Below are 25022 nucleotides of genomic sequence, written 5' to 3'. Positions count from 1 at the left end.
AGCCACATGGAGCCCTGCTTCCCTTCTGTTTCCAAGGACAGAGGCCAGCAATGGGCCACCACAGAGCCCTCTTGGAAGTGGTCTTTGACACAGGGTGAATAACCCAACTTTGTGGGATCAGAGGTTTGAAGAAAAGCAGTAAAATCCTAGCCCATTGAGGCCAGTTTCAAGGTTGGGAAAACCTGATCTCACCAAGCCTCAGCGACTAAATTGCCGAGTGTGTCCCTAGAGATGTGGCTCACAAGGGATCCAGGCCTGGTGCCTCCCCCTGGCTGCTCTGAGAAAAGGGAAGCCAAGGTGTCCATAGAGATGTGAAGAGGATCCCCAGGTCAGACATCTCCCAGTGGCTGCTCTGAGGAGAGGGAACCTTGGGATTCCTTAGAGATGTAGCCCACCAGGGTGGCCAGGCCAGGAGATTCCTGGGAGACTGCTCTGAAGAGAGTGAACCCCAGGCATCCATAGAGATGTCACTCACCATTGACCCAGGCCTGGCATCTCTTCTAGGCTGCTCTGAGAAGAGTACCCCTGGCATCGCTAGAGACATGGTCAAGAGGGTCCCAGGCCTGGTGTCTCCTCATGCTGCTCTGAGAGGGAACCCCAGGGTGTACCTAGAGTCATGGCCAAGAGTGTCCCCTGTCCTGGCATCTCCCCCAGGCTTCTCTGAGGAGAGGAACCCTGACAGCCCTGTAGAATTGGCCTACCAGGGTCCCTAGTCCTAGCATCTCTCCAAGGCTGCTCAGGGAGGGAACACAGGGGCACACCTAGAGATGAGGTCCCTGAGGGTTTCCCAGCTCACGTGCCTTGGGGCTGCTCTGAGGAGAGGGGAGCTCTGCCCTCCCTGAGGAATGAACCATGTTGTCCACCAGGAAGGATTCCTCTGCTCAGCTCTGAGGTGAAAGCTCCCTCCTCAGCCTGAGGGTCAGACAGCATCCAAGGTGGCACCCAGGCCCTGCACTCAGCCCCCCATTATGCTACTAACCTGAAGTTTGGCTGAGAGTGGAGATGCCCCCCAGGAGGGGAGACACCCTGATGCTAGGGGAGACACCCGCCTCTAGGTCAGTCACCCCACTCTAGGAAAGTCACCCCTCTCTAAAAGAGAGATACCTGATGAGAGGGAAGCCAACACTTGGGAGGGGAGATTCCCTGCTGGGAGGGGAGATGCTTGCCCCCACCAACCCAGAAAACCCCTCCGGAAAAGGCATACTCTGCTAGGAGGGGAGACACCCCTATAAGTGGAGCCACCCCCTAGAAGTGGAGACTCCCTGCTGGAAGGGGAGACACCCTGCTGGGAGGGCAGAGGCCCCCACTCTAGGGGAGACACTTCCCTGGGATGGGGAGACACCCTGCTCGGAGGGGAGAAGCTCCTGCTGGAAGGGGAGCATTCTGGGCTTCCTGGAATCTCTACTTTTTCCTCCACCCCAGGAGTGTTCCCACTGCTGACACAAGGTCTGGCTGTGCTATCTGTGGCATGAGTAGGAGTGAAATCTCTAGAGAGCAGAAAAGGGAGACCAGAAGCCACCTCCCTGCACCCCAGCCTGTCCCCCACCAGGTCAGGCCTGCTGCGGCCAGGGGCCAGGCAGCCACAGTGAGCCCTTTTTCACTCCTGTGCCCAAGGGAAGAGGCCAAAAAGGGGCCACCACGGAGGCCTCTGGAAGTGGTCTTTGACACAGAGTGACAGAAGCCCACTTTAGGATCAGGGGTGTGAAGAAAAGCAGTGAAATCCCATCCCATGGTGGCCAGTCAAGGAGTTGGGAACATTGAACTCCGACTAAGTCCCAGCAGCTTCTGGGAGCTGCAGGCTGCACCTGCCTCCTGCCTTGAGTGTCCCAAGAGAAATACTTAGCCCACCAGGGTTCCTAGGCCTGACATCTCCCCTAGACTGATCTGAGGATGAAACCCTGGGCGTTGTTAGAGACGTGGTCCATGAGGGTCCCCAGCCTGGCATTTTTGAAGGCTCCTCTGAGGAGAGGAAACCCGGGCATCCCTAGAGATGAGGCCCAAAAGGGTCCCCAAACCTGACAACTCCCCCAGGCTGCTCTGAGGAAAGTGAACCCCACGTGTCCCTAGAGACATGGCCGAGAGTGTTCCCAAGCCAGGCATCTTCCTCAGGCTGGTCTCAGGGGAGGATCCCCAGGCATCTGTAGAGTTGTAGCCAAGAGGGTCTCCAGGCCTGGCATCTCCCCCAGGCTGCTCTCCATGGGTACCCCTGGGATGCCCTTAGAGACGTGGCCTGTGAGGGTTTTCTGGCTTGTCATCTTTTCTGGCTTGTCTGAGGAGAGGGGGACTCTGCCCTCCTTGTGGAATGACCCACCTTGTCCAGCAGTCAAGGATCCTCTGCTCAGCTCTGAGAAGAAAGCTCCCTACTCAACCTGAGGGTGACACAGATACCAAGATGGCAACCAGTTCCTGCCCTCAGCCCCTCTGCCCACAAAACTCACCTGAATCTTGGCTGGGTGTGGAGATGCCCCCTAAAAGGGGAGACACGCTGCTGGGAGGAGAGATGCCAACCCACATTACCCCAGATGCCCCCCCCCCCAGCAAAGAGAGACACTTTGCTGGTAGGAAAGACACCGTGGGAATGAAGCCAGCCCCTGGGATTGGAGACATCCTGCTAGGAGGGGAGAAGCCCCCACCATAGGGAAGATGCCTTAATAGGATGTGAAGACATCCTGCAGAGAGGGAAAAAGCTCCCACTTGGAGGGGAGCTGCCTGGGCTTCCTGGGGACTCTGCTTCTTCCTCCACCTCAGGAGTTACTGGGTGAAACCTGTTCCCACTACAGTATCTAGGTCTGGCTCTGTTGTCTGTAGCACCAAGAGGAGTGGAATCTCTAGAGAGAACAAAAGGGAGTTCAGAGGTCACCTCCCTGCACCCCAGGCAGTCCTCCACCAGATCAGGCCTGCTGTGGCCAGGGGCCAGGCGACCTCATGGAGTCCTGCTTCACTCCTGTGCCCAATGGCAGAGGCCAGCAATGGGCTACACAGAGGCCTCTTAGAAGTGGTCTTTGACACAGGGTGACATAACCCCATTTGTGGGATCAGAGGTTTGAAGAAAAGCAGTGAAATCCTAGCCCATGAAGGCCACTCTCAAAGTTGGGAAAACCTGAACTTACCAGGCCTCAGCAGCTTCCTGCCCAGAGTGTCCTTAAAGATGTGGCTCACCTGGGACCCAGGCCTGGTGCCTCCCCCTGGCTGCTCTGAGGAAAGGGAAGCCGAGGTGTCCATAGAGATGTGAAGAGGGTTCCCAGGCCAGACATCTCCTCTTGGCTACATCGAGGAGAGGGAACCTTGAGATTCCCTAGAGATGTAGCCCACCAGGGTGGCCAGGCCTGGCAAGTCCTCCAGACAGCTCTGATGAGAGGGAAGCCCGGGTGTCCCTAGAGATGTCACTCTTCATTGTCCCCAGGCCTGGCATCTCTTCTAGGCTGCTCTGAGAAGAGTGCACCGGGTATCGCTAGAGATGTGGTCAAGAGGGTCCTAGGCTGGGCATCTCCTCAGGCTGCTCTGAGGTAAGGGAACCTCGGGGCGTACCTAGAATCATAGCCAAGAGTGTCCCTGGGCCTGGCATCTCCCCCAGGCTCTTCTGAGGAGAAAAACCCCGGCAATTCTGGATACTTGGCTCACCAGGTTCCACAGGCCTGGCATCTCTCCCAGGCTGCTCAGGGAGGAAACCCAGGGGCACACCTAGATATGATGTCCATGAGGGTTTCCCAGCCTGGCAAGTTTTGGGGCTGCTCTGAGGATTGGGAAGCCCTGCTCTCCCTGTGGAATGACCCACATTGTCCAGTACTCAGGGTTCCTCTGCTCGGCTCTGAGGAAAAAGCTCCCTCCTCAGCCTGAGGGTCAGACAGCATCCAAGGTGGCACCCATGTCCCGCCTTCAGCCCCCCAATATGCTACTCACCTGAAGCTTGGCTGGGAGTGGAGATGCCCCCAAGGAGAGGAGACACCCTGCTGCTAGGGGAGACACCCCATCTAGTACAGTGTCCCCCCTCTAGGGGAGAGACACTTGCTGAGAGGAAAGCCAACTCCTGGGAGGGGAAATTCCCTCCTGGGAGGGGAGATGCTTGTCCCCACCAACACAGACAACCCCTAGGAAAGAGGCATACTCTGCTAGGAAGGGAGATAACCATGGAAGTGGAGCCAGCCCCTAGAAGTGGAGACACCCTGCTGGGAGGGCAAGGGTCCTTCTCTAGGGGGGATACCACCCTGGGATGGGGAGACTCCCTGCTGGGAGGGAGACACCCTCATGAGATTGGAGAAGCTTCCACTAAGAGGGGAGAATCCTGGGCTTCCTGGGGACTCTGCTTCTTCCTCCACCCCAGTAGTGTTCCCACTGCTTTCACTAGGTCTGGCTGTGCTATCTGTGGCATGAGGAGGAGTGAAATCTCTAGAGACAGAAAAGGGAGTTCAGGAGCCACATCCCTCATCCCAGTTTGACAAGCCTGCTGCGGCCAGGAGTCAGGCAGTCACAGTGACCCCTTCTTCACTCCTGCACCCAAGGACAGAGGCCAGCATTGGGCCACCACAGAGGCCTCTGGGAAGTGGTCTTTGACACAGGGTGACATCACCCAACTTTGTGGCATCAGAGGTTTAAAGAAAAGCAGTGAAATCCTAGCCCATGGTGGCCACTCTCAAGGTTGGGAAAACCTGAATTTACCAGGCCTCAGCAGCTTTCTGCCCAGAGTGTCCCTAGAGATGTGGCTCACCAGGGACCCAGGCCTGGCGCCTCCCCCTGGCTGCTCTGAGGAAAGGGAAGCCGAGGTGTCCATAGAGATGTGAAGAGGGTCCCCAGGTCAGACATCTCCTGGCTGCTCCGAGGAGAGGGAACTTTGGGATACCCTAGAGATGTAGCCCACCAGGGTGGCCAGGCCTGGCACCTCCCCCAAGACTGCTCTGATGAGAGGGAACCCAGGGCATCCCTAGAGACATCACGCATCATTGTCCCCAAGCGTGGCATCTCTTCTAGGCTACTCTGAGAAGAGTACCCCGGGCATCGCTAGAGACGTGGTCAAGAGGGTCTCAGGCCTGGCATCTCCTCATGCTGCTCTGAGGAGAAAGAACCTCAGGGGGTACCTAGAATCATGGCCAAGAGTGTCCCCAGGCCTAGCATCTCCCCCAGGCTGTTCTGAGGAGAGGAACCCTGGCAACCCTGAGACTTGGCCAACCAGGGTCCCCAGGCCTGGCATCTCTTCAAGGCTGCTCAGGGAGGGATACCAGGGGCACACCTAGAGATGAGGTCCACGAGGGTTTCCCAGCCTGGCATGTCCTGGGGCTTCTCTGAGGACAGGGGAGCTCTGCCCTCCCTGTGGAATGACTGACATTGTCCAGCAGTCAGGGTTCCTCTGCTCAGCTCTGAGGTGAAAGCTCCCTTCTCATACTGAGGGCCAAACAGCACCCAAGGCACACCCATGCCCTACCCTCAGCCCCCACTATGCTACTCACCTGAAGCTTGGCTGGGAGTGGAGGTGCCCCCTAGGAGGGGAGACACCCTGATGCTAGGGGAGACACCCCATATAGTGGAGTCACCACCCTCTAGGGGACAGACACCTGCTGAGAGGGAAGCCAACCCCTGGGAGGGGAGGTTGCCTCCTGGGAGGGGAGATGCTTGCCCCCACCAACCCAGACAACCCCTAGGGAAGAGGCACTCTCTGCTAGGAGGGGAGACACCCCTGAGAGTGGAGCCAGCCCCTAGAAGTGGGGACACCCTACTGGGAGGGGAGACACCCTGCTGGAAGGGCAGAGGCCCCCACTCTAAGGAAGATACCTCCCTGGGATGGGGAGACACCCTGCTGGGAGGGGAGAAGCTCCTGCTGGAAGGGGAGCATCCTGGGGACTCTACTTCTGTAACTAGGTCTGGCTGTGCTGTCTGTGGCATGAGGAGGAGTGAAATCTCTAGAGAGCAGAAAAGGGATTCCAGGAGCCACCTCCCTGCACTCCAGCCTGTCCCCCACCAGGTCAGGCCTGCTGCAACCAGGTGCCATGCAGCCACAGTGAGCATAGGCAGAGGCCAGAAAGGGGCCAACACAGAGGCCTCTGGAAGTGCTCTTTGACACAGAGTGACAAAAGCCCACTTTAGGATCAGCATTGTGAAGAAAAGCAGTGAAATCCCATCCCATGGTGGCCAGTCTAGGAGTTGGGAAACCTGAACACTGACCAAGCCCCAGCAGCTTCTGGGAGCTCCAGGCTTCACCTGTCCCCTGCCTTGAGTGTCCTAAGAGACTTATATAGCCCAACAGGGTGCCTAAGCCTGGTGTCTCCCCTAGGCTGATCTGAGGAGGGAACCCCGGGTATCGCAAGAGATGTGGTCCATGAGGGTCTCCAGCCTGGCATTTCCGAATGCTCCTCCGAGGAGAAGAAACCCTGGCATCCCTAGAGACATGGCTCACCAAGGTCCCCAGGCCTGACGTCTCCCCCAAGCTGCTCTGAGGTAAGGGAACCCCATGTATCCCTAGAGACATGGCTGAGAGGGTCCCCGAGTCAGGCATCTTCCTCTGGCTGGTCTGAGGGGAGGAACCCCAGGTATCCAGAGATATGTAGCCAAACGGATCTCCAGGCCTGGCATTTCCCCTGGCTGCTCTCTGTGGGTACCCCAGGGATGCCCTTAGAGATGTGGCCCATGAGGGTTTTCTGGCTTGTCATCTTTTCTTTCTTTTTTTTTTTTTAAAGAGAGAATTTTTAATATTTATTTATTTATTTTTTTTAGTTCTCGGTGGACACAACATCTTTGTTGGTATGTGGTGCTGAGAATCGAACCCAGGCCGCACGCATGCCAGGCAAGCACGCTACTGCTTGAGCCACACCTCCAGCCCTGGCTTGTCATCTTTTCTGTCTGCTCTGATGAGATGGGGACTCTGGCCTCCTTGTCCATCAGTCAGCTCTGAGAAGAAAGCTCCCTACTCAGCCTGAGGGTGACATGGATTCCAAGATGGCAACCAGTTCCCACCCTCAGCCCTCTGTCCACAAAACTCACCTGAATCTTGGCTGGGAGTGGAGATGCCTCCTAAGAAGGGAGACACACTGCTTGGAGGAGAGATGCCCACCCCCATTACCGCAGATGCCCACCCCCCCAGTAAAGAGAGACACTTTGCTGGGAGGGGAGACACCCCTGGGAGTAGAGCCAGCCCATGGGATTGGAGACACCCTGCTAAGAGGGGAGAAGCCCAGACAATAAGGGAGATGCCTTCCTGGGATGTGAAGGCATCCTGCAGAGAGGGAAAAAGCTCCTACTTGGAGGGGAGCTGCCTGGAATTCCTGGGGACTCTGCTTCTTCCTCCACCTCAGGAGTTTCTGGATGAAACCTGTTCCCACTACAGTATCTAGGTCTGGCTCTGTTGTCTCTAACACCAAGAGGAGTGGAATTTCTAAAGAGAACAAAAGGGAGTCCAGGAGCCACCTCCCTGCACCCCAGCCAGTCCTCCACAAGATCAGGCTTGCTGCGGTCAGGGGCCAGGCAGCCACATGAGTCCTGCTTCACTCCTGTGCCCAAGGACAGAGGCCAGCATTGGGCCACCACAGAGGCCTCTGGGAAGTGGTCTTTGACACAGGGTGACATCACCCAACTTTGTGGGATCAGAGGTTTGAAGAAAAGCAGTGAAATCCTAGCCCATGGTGGCCACTCTCAAGGTTGGGAAAACCTGAACTTACCAAGCTTCAGCAGCTTCCTGCCCAGAGTGTCCCAAAGATGTGGCTCACCAGGGACCCAGGCCTGGCGCCTCCCCCTGGCTACTTTGAGGAAAGGGAAGCCGAGGTGTCCATAGAGATGTGAAGAGGGTCACCAGGCCAGAGATCACCTCCTGGCTGCTCCAAGGAGAGGGAACCTTGGGATACCCTAGAGATATAGCCCACCAGGGTGGCCAGGCCTGGCGTCTCCCCGCAGACTGCTCTGATGAGAGGGAATCCCAGGTGTCCCTAGAGACATCACTCACCATTGTCCCCAGGCCTGTCATCTCTTCTAAACTGCTCTGAGAAGAGTACCCCCGGCATTGCTAGAGACTTCATCAAGAGGGTTCCAAGCCCGGTGTCTCCTCATGCTGCTCTGAGAGGGAACCCCGGGGTGGACTTAGAGTCATGGCCAAGAGTGTCCCCAGACCTTGCATCTATCTCAGGCTGTTCTGAGGAGAGGAACCCCAGCAGCCCTGGAGACTTGGCCCACCATGGTCCCCAAGCCTGGAATCTCTCCAAGGCTGCTCAGGGAAGGAACCTTGGGATTCCTAGAGATGAGGAAGTGAAAGTGATCCAGAAGTGATCCTACTGCTATCACTAGGTCTGCCTGTGCTGTCTGTGGGATGAGGAGGAGTTAAATCTCTAGAGAGCAGAAAAGGGAGTCCAGGAGCCACCTTACTGTACCCCAGCTTGTCCCCCACCAGGTCAGGCCTGCTGCGGCCAGGGCCAGGCAGCCACAGTGAGCCCTTCTTTACTCCTGTGCCCAAAGGCAGAGGCCAGAAAGGGGCCACAACAAAGGCCTCTGGAAGTGGTCTTTGACACAGGGTGACAGAAGCCCACTTTAGAATCAGGGGTGTGAAGAAAAGCAGGGAAATCCCAGCCCATGGTGGCCAGTCTAGGAGTTGGAAAACCTAAACTCTGACCAATCTCCAGCAGTTCCAGGGTGCTGCAGGCTGCACCTTCCCCCTGCCTTGAGTGTCCCAAGAGACATACATAGCCTACCAGGGTGCCTAGGCCTGACGTCTCCCCTCGGCTGACCTGAGGAGGGAATCCCGGGCATCACTAGAGACGTGGTCCATTGTGGGAAGCCATTCTAACACGTGATTGGGTGACTCCCGTTAAGGGTCTGAGGCGCTTTGGCTGTGTCGAAGCTTTCCCGGCCCTTTCCTGATGAGAGAGCCCATCCGTGTGGGGGTGTGCCTGACCACTGACCCTGGGGAACCAATCACTGACCCTGACCTTGGAGTGCAGGACCCCCTCAACCTTCATTGGATGGAATTCTCCCCTGAATCTCTTGTTCCCCAATAAAAGGCTACTCCCCGGGCGTGTTCACTCTCTCTCTCTCCTGCTAGCCCTGAGTAATCCTTGCTGCCCTGCTGGGCGGTTAGAGGAGGGAACCAGAGAGGGGAGCCGTCTTGGACCTAGCAATAGAAATAAGGTAACTGAGTCTGTGTGTTTTATTTCGATCTCATCTAGCTAACTTTATGCCTAGAACCTCATTAATGAAACCATTGCACAGGCCGCGTGGTAGAATTGGCGCCCACGAGGGGGGCATTCTAAATTAGTTAGATTGAGTGGGAGCACGCTATAAAGATAAGGATAAAAATAAAGATAAAGGAAGAGGTGACAATTGGGTCACAAAAGTACCTGGAGTTATTGAAGGAAAGAGATGTTAAATTAATTAAAATGGGAAATTCAACTTCTACGGATAAGGAAATGTATCTGACTATTTTAGACAGTATAATTAATCAGAAAGGAAAACAGATAAAGAAAACTCAGTTATTACAATTCTTAAAGATTGTAGGTGCATATTGTCCTTGGTTTTGTGACCAAGAGTCTCCAAATTTACTTACTTGGGAGAAATTAGGAAGAAAGTTTCAGAGAGTCTCTCTTTCTAATGAACTACCTGGAGGCATAGAAAATATTCAGAAAACTTGGATGGCTCTAGAAGTTTGTCTTTTTGAATATATGGGCCACAGTTCAAGGCCCCCTGAGGACCTTTTAAAAGGCATTCAAGGAGCTGTTAAGTCTATTCAAATGGAAAATCAGCCTGAGACTAAGTTAATTCCCTTTCCCTTAAGCCGTTTAAAAACAAAGGCACTAGGGGCCAAGCCAAAGGTTAGAAATGTGAACTTAAACTCGCAGCCCCATGCAGAGGATTCAGATGGCTCGGATCAGCCCGCCTTCTTGCCGCCATCATTTCCTCCTAGCGGGAGCCGAACAACAATATGGGGAATTCGACAAGAGGTTGCACAGTGTGACGTCACTGGCGCTGACCAGGACAGCCCGCGATTTTTACCGGGACAGAGATCGCAGACAGTTTTCTTAGGACCTTCAAAGACAGTTGAGCTAAATCCTGAAACGGGGCCAGAACAAATCCCTACTGGGATTTTCGGTCCGCTTCCTGATAATACTATAGGTTTAATTTTGGGACATAATAATTTAAAGGGAGCCATTAAGGTGATACCTGGTGTGATAGATTCAAAATTTAAAGGACAGTTATATGTTACTGTAAAATACAATTATGCCCTAAGGCTCACCCCCAAAGATACTTTTGCTCAATTAATATTACTGCCTTGTGAACCAGAAAGGCACCTGCCAGTAGATTCAGTTTCTAAACCGCCGGACAGAGTATACTGATCACAGTTAGTATGGCAAGAACGCCCTTTATTAAAACTTAGAATTAATAATAAAAATTTCCTAGGGATAATAGACACAGGGGCTGATATCTCGGTATTGTCCAGTAGATTCTGGCCTAGGAACTGGCCTTTGCATGTAGCACCAGCTAACCTAGAGGGAATAGGACAGGTTTCACAGCCTGCTCAAAGTGCCAACTATCTCTGTTGGAAAGATTCCGATGGGAACAGTAGAGTGTTTAAGCCTTATGTGTTAGAGTCTTTACCAGCTAACCTATGGGGAAGAGATATTTTAGCCAAAATGGGATTGTTATTAGTTACTCCAAATTCTATAAGGTCAGTTGAGGAATCCCTGGAGGGTCTCCAACCTGGGTGTCTCTCTCAATCTGCTCTGAGAAGGGAGCTCTGTCCCTCCCTGTGGAGTGATCCAACACTCCCAGGAGCTGGCGCTCTCCTGGGTTGGTCCTTAGGGAAAAGCCAGCTCCTCACTCTCAATGGTGCAGCACTAAAGATGGCAGGTGAGGCCCCACCCCCTTTTGACCACACCCTTTGGCCCAGCGCAGGAGCTGCTCATGGCTCAGAGGACCCTCAGAAAACCCTGGCACCCTACAAATGTGCCACATGAGGGTCCCCAAGACAGGCATCCCCCTCGGGCTGCTCTGAGGACAAAGGAACCCCAGGCATTCCTAGAGCCATGACTCATGAAAGTCTCTAAGCCAAGAGTCTGCTGAGGCTGTTCTGAGGAGAAGGGAGCTACAGGAGTCCCTGGAGGCATGACCCATGAGGCTCCCCAGCCTGGGTGTCTCTCTCAATCTGCTCTGAGAAGGGAGCTCTGCCCTTCTCTGTGGAGCTGGGGCTCTCTGGGGTTGGTCCTGAGGAAGAAGCCAGCTCCTCACTCGAGGGAGGTGGCATTAAAGATGGTGGTGAGGCCACGCCCCTTCTTGACCATGCCTCTTTGGCCATGTGTACGTGCATGAGCTGCTCACAGATCAGAGGTGGGGCCTCTCCTGGCTCCCTGATGAACAGCAGCACCTTCTTCCACCCTCAGCAGTTACTGAATAAAATCTGTCCCCACTGATGTAACTGGGTCTGGCTGTGACACCATGAGGAGTGGAATCTCAGAAGAGGAGAAATGGAGTCCAGGATACCTCCTCCCTGCACTCCATCAGGCCAAGTGCTGCAGCAGCTTGATCCAGGTGGGCAGAGGCACAAAGGGAGGTCACCACAGGGAGTCAAGATCCTCACTCAGGCGCCCAAGGGCAGAGGCCAGAAATACACCATCACAGAGGCTCCTGGGACATGTAGTCTTTGAGAGAGAGTGACTTAGCCAGGGTCAGCCCCATTTTAGAATCAGGGATTTTAAGAAAATCTGTTAATTCCCAGCCCAGGGTGACCACTGTAGGAGGTAGAAGAACCTGAGCTCAGACCAAATTCCCAGTAGCCTCTGAGAGCATTCTAGGTCATTCAGTCTGTCCTGCCTGTCCAGCTCTCACCATGGATGCCTCTGGAAGCTGCAGGCTACACAGATTCAGGGTTATCAGGGATTCTGGACAGTGTAGTCTGGTGCTCTGCCCACATAGTCTTTGCCCTTCAGGAGCATGGAAGCTGTGTGCCATGTGCTGGCCCAGGCACCCTGGAGGACCCTGGCAGTGGACTCTGGTGTTTTACCCATGCAGCCCTCATCCCAGAAGCCTAGGGGCTGCAAGTAGCACATTTACCCTCATACCCCCAGGATTCTGGGCAGTGCAGTCTTATATTCCATAATGCAGCCCAGCTACAGAGGTCTCTGTGAGCTGCAGGCTACTCAGACACTCCTAGTGATTCTGAACACTGTACTCTGGCATTCTGTCCATTCAGCCCTCACTCTAGAATCCTATGGGGGCTTCAAGTAGCACATTAACCCTCATATACCCACCCAGAATTCTGGGCACTGTAATCCAGTCTTCTACAATGCACCCCCCACCCCCGCAGAGGTCTCTAGAAATTGCAGGCTACACAGTCACTCAGGCATCCCTAGGAATTCTGGACAGTGTAGTCTGGTGTTCTGCCCATGCAGCATTACTACAGTGGATTCTGGGAGCTGCAATCCCCCAAGGATCCTGGGTATTATAGCCTGGTGCTATGTTCAACTGTACAGTGACTACTTAGAGCTCGGAGCCTCCAGGAATTCTGAGTATTGTAGTCAGTTCTACTCAGTCAGCTCTGACCACAGAGGTCTCTGAGAGCTGTGGGCCATGATTATTCTGGGTAGTGCAGTCCATCCTACCTAAGTGGACTTCACCCCCATCACGGCTCTGGGATCTGTGTAGCACAAGCCTACCTAGACACCCCTGAGGAGTCTGTGTAGTGCAATACAAAGTTTGCCCCTGCGGTACTCAAAACGTAGGTGTCTGGGAGCTGCAGGCCCCCAGGGATTCTGGGTAGTATAGTATTGCCCTCTACCTCCATAGCCCTCACTGTGGAAGCCTCTGAGAGTTCCAGGCCACATGGACACGGGGCACCTCCAAGAATTCTAGGTAGTGTAGTTCAGCTCCCTACCCTGTAGCCCTCACTATTGCAGATCCTGGGAAGTGCAATTCCCCCTGAGGATTCTGGATAAGGTAGCCCATTGTTTTTCCTGCATGCCCCTACTGCAAAGGCCATGAGAACTGAAAGTCACATGCTTGCCTTGGTACTGAAGACCTCACTGTGGAAGTCTTCTGGAATTGGAGGCAGCACATTCACCAGGGTGTCCCCAGGAATTGTAGGTAGTGTAGTCTGACCTGCATAATGCACAGCTCTTACTTGGGAGGCCTCTGGGAGTTGCAGGCTGCATACTCACCTGGGGAACACACCCCACAAAGGATTCTGGATACTGTAGTTAAACTCTCAGTCCAACTGTACTCACAACAGAGGATCCTGAGAACTGTGGCACCAAGATTTGTGGGTAATATGTCCTGTGTTTTTCCTACTCACTGCAGAAAATTCTGAAACTAAAATTCCCCCCTTGGATTATGGGTAATGGGACTGGTTTGCCCACTCACCACAGAAGATTCTGGGAGCTGCAGTCCCTGAGGGTTCTGGATAATGCACTCTAGGGGTTTTGCCTTCACAGTCCTGCTGAGGATCACAGGAGCTGAAGACCCCATGCTTTCTCTGGTACCCTGGAGATTCTAGGTATTGTGCTCTAACAATACAACCACCACCACAGAAACATCTGGGACTTACAGGGTTACAGGGTATGTAGGCATCCCCAGGGGTTCTGAGCATTGAAGTCTGGTTTTCTGCCCTTGCAATTCTCACCCCAGAGGCTCCTGGGCAGAGCAGGCACCCAAAAGTAATTGGTAGCATAGTTTAATTTTTTGTCAGTACATCCCTCTCTGCAGAGGTCTCTGCAAGCTGCAGGTCCCCAAGAATTATGGGTAGCATAGTCTGTCATTTGACCCATGCTGCCCTCCCTGCAGAAGGCTCTGGTAACTGCAATGAGGATTCTGCAGTTACCCAGGATTCGGGGTAGTGCAATCCATCATAATCTTTGCATCTCTCACCCTAGAGGCTCCTGAGAGCTTCTTGCTGCATTTTCATGAGCCCTTACCCTCAGGCCCCAGTGAGACTCCAGGCACTGGGCCCTCCCTGCACCATCTTGAGGGGGCATTTGTGTCCTTAGACACTCAAGTCACACAAAATACATTGACACACCATGATAATGAGCAGCCAAAGCCTCAGTAAGAAATGCTGTTGTGAAATAAGTTCTGCTAAAATATTACCTGAGAAAGTAAAGAACATGGCAGAACTTACTTCTCAGCACACCAGGCAGTGCCCAGGAAGCTTTTTTCTCATGTTTTCCTCACATGGACCTCAGTCATCCTGAATCCACAGTGGAGTCTCCATGGGTAGGTGCCAAGGAGAAGGAAGCTCTGGTCCTCACCATAGACATATCCACCAGGCATCCCCAGGCCATGGTATCTTTCCAGATGTGTCCCCAGGATTAAAAAAAAAAAAAAAAAAAAAAAACAACCTCCGGTATATATCTTAGATAGAACCCCTAGGAGTTCCTAGATGTGGCAGCTCTCAGATGAGTCCCCAGGAGAAGGAAGTTTTATTAGGACACAGAACACAGACCCTAAAAGCAGTTGATCAGAGAAAGTTGTTCTGAGTGCCTCCTGCTGGCAGTGCAGGATGCTGGGTGTTCAGTGTTCAGATCTGCATCCCCTTGTGCTAGGCACAGTGAGGCTCTGAAATTCATAGTTCTGACTATTCTAGGTCATCATTTTGGAAATCAAAAAGAAATAGAGCCTATTATCCTAAGTCTTGATCAGAATGGATGGAGATAGCAAGCAGCAAAGTATGTGGCCGATAGAGTTTCATTGATTTCAGCAATCATGTAGAGGAAACAGTGAAATTTATAAACTGGAATAAGAAAATTTTTAAAGCATTAATATTTAAAATATAGACCCCAAAATTAAAGTACTTTCATGTAAGTCTTAAAGTACAATCATACTTTCAGAAAATCTTGAAATGTTTAGAAAGAAATCAAATGAAATATAAATAAATGCAGAGATATTCTTTGTTCAGGTCTCAATATAATTAAGATGAAATTATCTCAAACCTGACCTGAAGATTCAGTGCATTCCAGAAATTCCCAACAAACTGTTTTTAAACCTAGACTAGACAGCACTGACTGCAAAAGAACACACTTCAAGAAGCCACACATATGGATGCCAGAACCTACCAAAATACTCTCTAGACTTGTATTTAAAATGGCAAACTGTAAAACTCTATAAGATGTGCATGACCACATGTCTCATGATGAGGTTCTAAATACAGCCCTCTCAAAAAAAATCCATGAAAGCTGGGGATGTGGCTCAGTGGTTAAGCACACTTGGGTTCAATCCCTGCTACCAAACAAACAATAACAACAACAAATCCTTGAAAGAAAAACCTGATAATGTGGACTGTATTAAACTACTGTGTAAAAAAGATCATATTAAGGAAATAAAAAGACAAGTCAAAGACTGGAGGAAACTTTGGAAAGTATATGTCTAAAATAAACTTATGTACAAAATATAGTAAGACACTCAACAATAAAACAACATAATGGGTAAAGATCTGAACAGACAACACACAAGTAACATACAAGATGGCAAAGAAGCATAGAAATGACTCTTAGTATCACCTGTCATGAGCAAAGCACAAATTAAGACCCCAAGGTGCACTGCACAACTACTAAGCTGCTAAAGTCTTTACTAAAGTGTAGTATCAACCATGAGGATGATGAGCAGCCATGGGCACTCTTGTGCATTGCTGGTAGAGCACATAACAGCTCACCACTATAAAAAAAAAACTGGCCATTTTCCCCAAAGTTAGACATGGTGTCACCACATGGTCTTAAAAATATAGACAACTGCCTCAAAAGTGTATGTCTAGATAACAGCATGCACTTACATATAGTAGTTCTATTCACAATGCCCCAATACCTTAAGCAATCAGGATGTGCTTCAATGGGTGAACAAATAGCATAACTGCTATGAATCCATGCCAAGGAGGCTCTGGTGTCTCTGAGCTCTCCCAGGTCTCTACTCTGGTCTGGAACCTGGACTGCCTTTATCTTTTCACACCTCACAGAGGGAAAAGTGAATTCTGAATAGAAATACCTGTATATGCAGCTGATAAACTCAGGTTCAGTATGCAGTTGCTGCCTATGGAAAGAGATTAAAAAGTTCTGGATGTGGGTGGTAAACTCAGAAAAATGCATGCACAACAACCCAGGCCTACATCTTTGTCCATAGGAGCTTCCTGGGGAACAACAGACAAACATGGAGTCTCCCCACAGAACCACATCTAGGGGAGATCTGGAGGTGGCTGCCATTAGGGCCCCTGTGACCCACCTCTGATTAGCTTAGAGGACATTATGCTACAGCTTCATCCCCCACCCCAACTTTTAATTTCATCTCTTTCCCCAGGTTACAAATGCATCCTGAGCTTGGATTCTGTTGATTGATTAGCTTGTTTAGTGTTGCAGAGAGAGCTGTGCCACTACCTAGTCCTGATTCACAACCTCTGAAATTCACTGTTCTGGTTATTCAACATATATTTGCATATTTTAGCTAAAATAGAACCCATCATCCCATATTTTGACCTAAAAGGATGGTGCTGGGCTGGGATGTGGCTCAAGTGGTAGCCCGCTTGCCTGGCATGCATGTGGCCCAGGTTCGATCCTCAGCACCACATACAAACAAAGATGTTGTGTCTGCTGAAAACTAAAAAAATAAATAAACATTAAAAAATTCTCTCTCTCTCTCTCTCTCTCTCTCTCTCTCTCTCTCTCCATATATATATAAAAAAATGGTTGTGCTAATTTGCAGTCCCACCAACAATGTATAAATATATTTTTTTAAAAAAGGATGGTGCTATGGTTTGAATATTTTCCACCCAAATTTTATGTCCCCAAAGCCCTATAATGAGTTTGGAATGGTTTTCGCCTTTTCTATTTCATGAAATACTTTGAGGAGTATTGGTGTTAATTCTTCTTTGAAAGTCTTGTAGAACTTGACTGAAAATCCATCTAGTCCTAGGCTTTTCTTGGTTGGTAGGCTTTTTATGGTGTTTTCTATTTCATTGCTTGAAACTGATCTATTGAAAACATGTATGACCCCCTCATTTAGTTTGGGGAGGTCATATGTCTCTAGAAATTTGTTGATGTCTTTGATATTTCTATTTCATTAGAGGATAAATTTTCAAAATAGTTTCTAATTGTCTTCTGTATTTAGATGTGTTTGTTGTGATATTTCCTTCCTCGTCTTGTATTTTAATAATGTGAGTTTTCTCTGTTTTTCTTTTCATTAGCTTAGCCAGGGGTTTGATCTATTTTATTTTTTCAAAAAAACAACTTTTTGTTTTGTCAGATTTTTCAATTGTTTCTTTTGTTTTAATTTCATTGATCTCAGCTCTAATTTTAATTATTTTCTGTCTTCTATTGCTTTTGGTGTTGATTTTTTCTTCTTTTTCTAAGGCTTTGAGATGTAGTGTTAGGTGATTTATTTGTTGACTTTTTATTCTTTTAATGAATGCACTCAATGTAATAAACTTTCCTCTTAGTACTGCCTTCATAGTGTCCCAGAGATTTTGATATGTTGTATCAGTATTCTCGTTTAACTCTAAGATTCCTTTTTTATTTCATCCTTGATTTCTTATATCATCCATTCATCATTTAGTCTCCATTTGTTACAGTAGCTTCTACTTTTTATTTTATCATTGATTTCTAATTTCATTCCATTGTGATCTGATAGAATGCAGGGTATTATCTCTGCTTTTTTGTATTTACTAAGAGTTGCTTTGTGGCATAAGATATGGTTTATTTTAGAGAAGAAGCCATGTGCTGCTGAGAAGAAAGTATATTTGCTCATTGATGGATGAAATAATCTATATGTCTGTTAAGTCTAAATTATTGATTGTATTATTTAGTTCTACAGTTTCCTATTTAGTTTTTGTTTGGAAGATCTGTCCAGTAGTGAGAGAGGTGTGTTAAAGTCACCCAGTATTATTGCATTGTGGGTCTATTTGACTCTTGAAATTGAGAAGGGTTTGTTTGATGTGCATAGATTCTCCATTGTTTGGGTCATACATATTTAAAATTTTTATGTCCTTCTTATATATACTTCCCTTGAGAAGTATGAAATGCCTTCTTTGTCTCTTCTGATTAACTTTGGTTTGAAGTCTACTTTATCTGAAATGAGAATGGAAACTCCTGCTTGTTTATGCAATCCATATGAGTGATAAGTTTTTCCCATCCTTTCACCTTCAGCCTGTGGATGTCTTTGCCCGTGAGGTGAGTCTCTTAAAGACAGTATATTGTTGGGTCTTGCTTTTTAATCCAATCTGCCAGTCTATGTCTTCTGATTGATGAGTTTAGGCCATTAATAATCAAGGCTATTATTGAAATATGGTTTGAATTCCCTGTCATTTTGATTTATTTCTAGTTTTTGATTTGTCCTAGTTTCTCATTTGTTTGAATATTACTTAAGTGTAGATGCTCCATTTGTTGGTTTTCACTTTCTTTTTCCACTTCATCCTCATGGGATATTTTGTTGAGAATGTTCTGTAGTGCTGGCTTTCTAGTTGTGAATTCTTTTAGTTTTTGTCTATCATTGAATGTTTAAATTTCATCTTCAAATCTGAAACAATTTTTCTGGATATAAAATTCTTATTTGGCATCCATTTTCTTTCAGAGCTTGAAATATGTTATTTCAGGACCTCCTAGCTTTGAGGCTCTGGGTTGAGAAATCTGTTGAGATCTGAATTGGTTTCCCCCTATATGTAATTTGATTTTTTTTTCTCTCACAGCCTCTAAGATTCTGTATGTTAGTCATTCTCACTATAATGTGTCTTGGTGTGAGTCTGCCATAATTTTGTATATTTGGGGTCCTGTAAGCCTCTTGTATTTGATTTTCCATTCCATTCTTCAGGTTTGGAACATTTTCTGCTATTATATAATTGAGGAGATTTTGCATTCCTTTGGTTTGTATCTGTGCTCCTTCCTCTATTCTGATAACTCTTAAATTTGTCTTTTCATGTTATCCCATAATTCTTGGATGTTCTGTTCATGATTTCTTATCATTTTCTCTGCATGTTCAATCCTACTACTTTATCAGTTTTTGATGCTATAACATGAATATTGTATGAGTACTGATGTCCACAGAGCAGCTACTATATCATTTTTATATGCTATAGGCATTTTATCAGTTTTCATGCTATATATGGATAAAATATTCCTATTGAAGGCCACAAAGCAGCTAATTGTAAATTTTTTATGCAATATTATGAATATTGTATCAGTATTCAAGGCCACAGTGCAGCTATTTTATTAGTTTCTCAAGGTATAATAGGAACATTATGCCAGTATTAAAGGCCTCACCACAGCTATTTTATCACTATTTGATGCTATACTATGCACACCTGATGAGAACTTAAGGCCACAGTGCAGGTATTTTATTAGTTTTTAATGCTATACTATGTATATAATATTAATAATAAAAACAAAAGTACTGCATAATGGATTATCATTTTAGAACAAATTCTACAAGGCAGCCTTTATATGAGTTTTAATGATATAACATGAATATTACATAATCACTACTAAAGGACACAAGGCAGCTAATTGTCATTTTTCATGTGATATTATGGATATCATATCAACACTGAAGGCCACATGGCAGCTACTTTATAAGTTTCTCATGGTATGACAGGTATTTCATATCAGAATTTAGGGCCACAAGGCAGCTATGTCCTATTATGTTTTGATGCTATCTGATAGATATAACAATAACGCTAAAGACTATAAGGCATGTGGATTACATTATCACCTTAGTAAAAATGTCTATGAAGCAGTTCTTATATTTGATTTAGATGCTATACATGGATATTAATATTAAGGGGAGCTATGACATTGATTTCATTTGCTACAATAGGATATCAATTGTACTGAAGTGGGGGAATTCATTATACTAGTTTTACCCCCTATCATTTGGATGTAATATCAATATTAGGGCTCCAGGGCAGCTATCTTTGTTAGTTTACATTCTATAGTACAGATTGTTTTAATGTTAAGGCCACAGGTGAGTTATAACATTGCACCCAGAGGACACAGTATAGCTGTAATATGGATATCTGATCAGAATTAAACACAACTTGTCAGTATGGATATGACATCAATATTCAATGCCAACTTGCAGCTATTATGTTACTTTTCAATGCTAGAGTATGGATATCTTATTAGCATTCAAGACCAAATCAGGACCAAATAGGACCAAATCTCCTATATTAACTTTAGATGCTATGTGTATGGATTTCAGAGGACAACAAAAGGTCACAGGGTAGGTAGTGTAGTTGTTTAAGATGGTATGTATGTATATTGCATTAATATTAGACACTACAATGAAACATTTAAGTGACTTGAAAGCTCTATTAGTGAAATCCTAGTAGCTATAAAGGCCACAAGAAAGTTCTTGAATCAATTTTGGGTGCTGTATTTTGCAGATCATATTAATTTAACAGGCCCTGTAGCACCTACACATATATTTTCCATGACAAAATGAGGAAGTCTGATTAGGGTTACAAGACCTATGGAAGCTATTTTGTGAGGTTTTGATGCTATAGTACAATTTCATATCAGTTTTCAAGGCCACAAGGCCAGTATACAGTAATCAGTGATAAAAGCTATACTATGGATATCAGATCATAATTAAACACCACTTGTCAGCTAATTTATCAGTTTTTCATCCATGTTATCCTATGGATGCATATCAATATTGGAGGCCACAAGGCATCAGTTTGTCTGTGTCGGTATATTATAGATGACTCTCACTACCGAAGGCTCTGTGGCAGCTACTCTATCACTTTTTCTTATTTCTTTTTAAATTTGTTTTTTATTAATTGTTGATGGAGCTTTATTTTATTTATTTATATGTAGTGCTAAGAATTGAACCCAGTACCTCACACATGCTAGGCAAGTGCTCTACCACTGAGCCACACCCTCAGCCCCTACTATATCACTTTTTCATGCTCCTTTATGGGTGTCATGTCATATTTGAGGCCAAAAGGCACCCATTTCTTGAATTTTTTTAAATAGCAAAGGAAGTCCATCAAAGTACTAAAAAGGAAGCTATTTTATCAGTTTTTATGCTACAACATGAATGTCATATCAATATTTTAGGCCAAAAGTATCAATTTTATCACATCTGATGCTATAAGCTGAATACCTTTTCATATTTAAAGTCCAAAATGCAGCTATGTTTTATGATGCTATAAAATTGATATTCTATCAATATTGAAGGTTATAGGATTTATGTCTTAAGTGTTATTATAAGTAACTTAGTTTTAAATGTTATTATATGGATAATTTATTCATGGTAAAGACATATGGCACCTGTAATATCAATTTCAGTTTTCAAATACAGATGTCATTGTATCATTAATGCCACAGGGGAGTTATTATATGCGAATCAAGCTCTACGTGAATATTATATTTTATCTAAAGCCCTCTGGGAGCAGTTATATTAGTAATAAATGTTATCATACAGTTGTCATATTAGCTTCAAAGACCACACTGTACACATAATTTGCTTTCATGATGTTGTACAGATGAATATGACTTTAGTAAATAAAGACCTCAGGGAATGTCACATGGATTTCTTTTCCGTTCAAAAGACCACAGGGTAGCCACTTTACCATTTTTTAAAAATTATAATATGCATAGTGACTAAGTTTTTTTTTTTTAAGAGAGAGAGAGAGAGAGAGAGAATTTTTAATATTTATTTTTTAGTTCTCGGCGGACACAACATCTTTGTTGGTATGTGGTTCTGAGGATCGAACCCGGGCCGCACGCATGCCAGGCGAGCGTGCTACCGCTTGAGCCACATCCCCAGCCCGTGACTAAGTTTTAAAACCATAAGGCAACTACTTTATCAGTTTTCAACACTATGTGGATTTTGTATGAGAAATGAAGTCCACAGCACTGTTAATATCATTTTTATATGCTACAAAAATGGTAAGTTCTCCATGTGATAGGCCACAAAGCAGCAATTTTATCACCTTTGATGTTAGAATATGGATATCAGATTAATGCCACAGGTGCTACTTTATCAGTTTTTCAAGCTGTATATGGATAAATTATCCCTGTTGAAGGCCACAAGCAACTAATTTTCTTGAGCCACATCCCCAGCCCCTAATTTTCAATTTTTCATGGGACATTATGGATATCATAACAGTATTAAAGGCCATAAGGTAGATATGCCAGTTTCTCATAATATTATAGGAATATCCTATCAGTATTAAAGGCCTCAACACAGCTATTTGACTAATTAAAAAATATTTTTAGTTGCAGATGATACAATATCTTCATTTATTTATTTCCATGTGGTGCTAAGGATCATTCCCAGTGACTCACATGCGCTAGGCAAGCACTCTACCACTGAGCTACAATCCCAACCCATGATCAATTTTTGATGCTATAATATGCACATCTTATGAAAATGAAAAGCCAAAATAAGGCTTTTTAAAATCTGTTGTGGATGCTGTACTATGGATATAAAATACCAAAGATCAAAAGGCATGTAAATAGGATTATCATACATCTACAAGGCAGCTTGTATATTAGATTTGGATGCTATAACATAGATATTATATTAACCTTAGGGAACTTGTGATATTAAGTTTATATCCTGCAATCTGACATTCAAATACATTAAAATGAGAGGAATTTATTATATTAGTGTAACTTTCTATAGTTGATATATTCCATCAATATTGGGCAACAGGGCAGCCACCATTTTTAATTTATATTCTGTAGTATGGATATTTTACTAATGTAAGGCCACAGGCAAGAATATTGCATACAGTGGCCACAATATATGACATTAATATTCAGTCACCTTGTACCATTATATTAGAATTGTCAAGGATAGCGTATGGATGTCATAATAGTATTAAAAGCCAAAATGTACTGCTTATATTAATATTAGATGTTCTAGGATGGATTTCATATGAGTGAAAAGGACACAGGGCAGGTATTGCAGTAGTATAAGATGCAAATAGTATTAGTATTGTATACCAAAATGAAACCATTACATGACTTTTTCAAGCTACATATATATTTCCTATTAGCTAATATATAATGTAGCTTGTAAATTTTATCAATTTTAGAGGCTGTATTTGCAGATCATATGAACATAAAGGCCATGTAACTACCTTCCACATATATTTTCCTGATGAAATGAGGATGTCTGGTTAGGGATAGAGGACACATGGAAGCTATTTTGTCAGTTTTTGATTCTACAGTACAATGTCATCTCAGTTTTCTAGGCCATAGGCAACTACATTTTAATCAGTGATGCTATCCATAATGTGGATTTATGATCCAAATTAAACACAACTAGGCAGTTAATTTATCAGTTTTTCATGCTGTATTATGAATTATGTATTAACATTGAAGGTTACTAGATAGCACAATGTCATGTTATTTTATGGATAACTAATACTACCAAAGACTATATGGCAGCTAGTTTATCACATTTTCATCCTCTTTAATGGATGTCATGTCCTATTAGAGGCCACAAGGCACCTATTTCTTGAAATCTTTATGGTATCAAAGGAAGAGCATAAAAGTTGTAAAGGACATTAGGAAGCCATTTTATCAGTTTTTGATGCTACAACATGGATATCATATTGGTATTAAAGACCCAAATATATCAATTTTATCACTTTTGAGGCTATAATTTGGATACCTTTTCAGATTTTAAGTCCAAAAGGCAGCTATAGATTGAGTTTTTGATGCTATAAAGTGGATATCCTATCAATACTGAAGGCTACAGTGTGTCTGTAACATTAGTTTTAAATGAAATTACATGGATAATTTATTAATGGCAAAAGACACAGGGTAGCTATAATATCAATTTTCGTTTTCAAAGACAGATGTCATAGTAGCATTAATGCCACAGGGCAGTTATTATATGAGAACTGAAGCTCTGTATGGATATCATATTTTTACTAGAGCCCTCCAGGGAGCAGTTAAACTAGTAATAAGTGTGATTATATAGTTACTATACTAGCTTTAAGACCACATTACACATATCATGTGATTTTGTGATGCTGTAGAAATGAGTATGGCATTAGTAACCACAGACCTCAGGGAACAAAACATGGATTTTCTTTTTAGTACAAGAGACTAGAGGAAGGCACGTTATCAGTTTTTAAAGCTAAAATATAGATGGTGTATCAGTATTGAGGGCCACAAGACAGCTACTTTATTAGTTGGAATGCTGTTATATGGATTTCATGTGAGAATTGAAGTCCACAAGGCAGCTATAATATGGATGCTATAATACGGATGACGTCTTAATATGAAAGGCCACAGGCAGCAATTTTATCAAGTTTTGATCCTATAATATGGATAGAATGTTAGTATTAAGGCTGCAAGACAGCTCTTTTGTCACAATTTCATGCTATATATGGATAAATTATACATATTGAAGGCCACAAGGCAGCTAATTGTCAGTTTTTCTTGTGATATTATGGATGTTAGATAAGAATTAAAGGTCACGGGCTGGGGTTGTGGCTCAGTGGCAGAACACTTGCCTCGCACATGTGAGACGCTGGGTTCGATCCTTAGCACCACATAAAGAAAGATAAACAAAATAAAAAATATTTAAAAAGAGAATTAAAGGTCACAAGGCAGATTTTTTTTATTTCTCATGATATAATGGGAATATCCTATCAGTATTCAAGGCCCCAATGCAGCTATTTTATCATTTTTTGATGGTGTACTATCCATATCTTATAAGAACTAGGGGCCACATGAAGCTCTTTTATCAATTTTGGATGCTATAACATAAGTATTACATTATAGGAAGCTCTGATATTAATTTCACATGCTGCATTCTAATATCCAAATGTATCAAAATGAGGGAGATTTATCATATTAGTTTGACTTTTCTGTAGTCTTGATATTATATCAATATTAGGGCAACCAGTTTTTAGTTTTCATTCAGTAGTATGAATATTGTTTAATGTTAAGGCCACAGGATAGCTATAGGATGACATACAGAGACCAGAGAGTGAATAGGATTTTAATATTCAATTCCACTTTAAAACTATTATATTACTTTTCAATGCTATTTTATGGATATCTTATTAGTCTTAAGGCCAATGAATTTCTTATATTAACTTTGGATGCTCTTTTATGAATTTTATA

This window comes from Spermophilus citellus, assembly GCF_964194105.1.
Source record: "Spermophilus citellus genome assembly, chromosome: 13".
Taxonomy (NCBI): Eukaryota; Metazoa; Chordata; class Mammalia; order Rodentia; family Sciuridae; genus Spermophilus; species Spermophilus citellus.
This window is presented reverse-complemented; position numbering follows the sequence as displayed.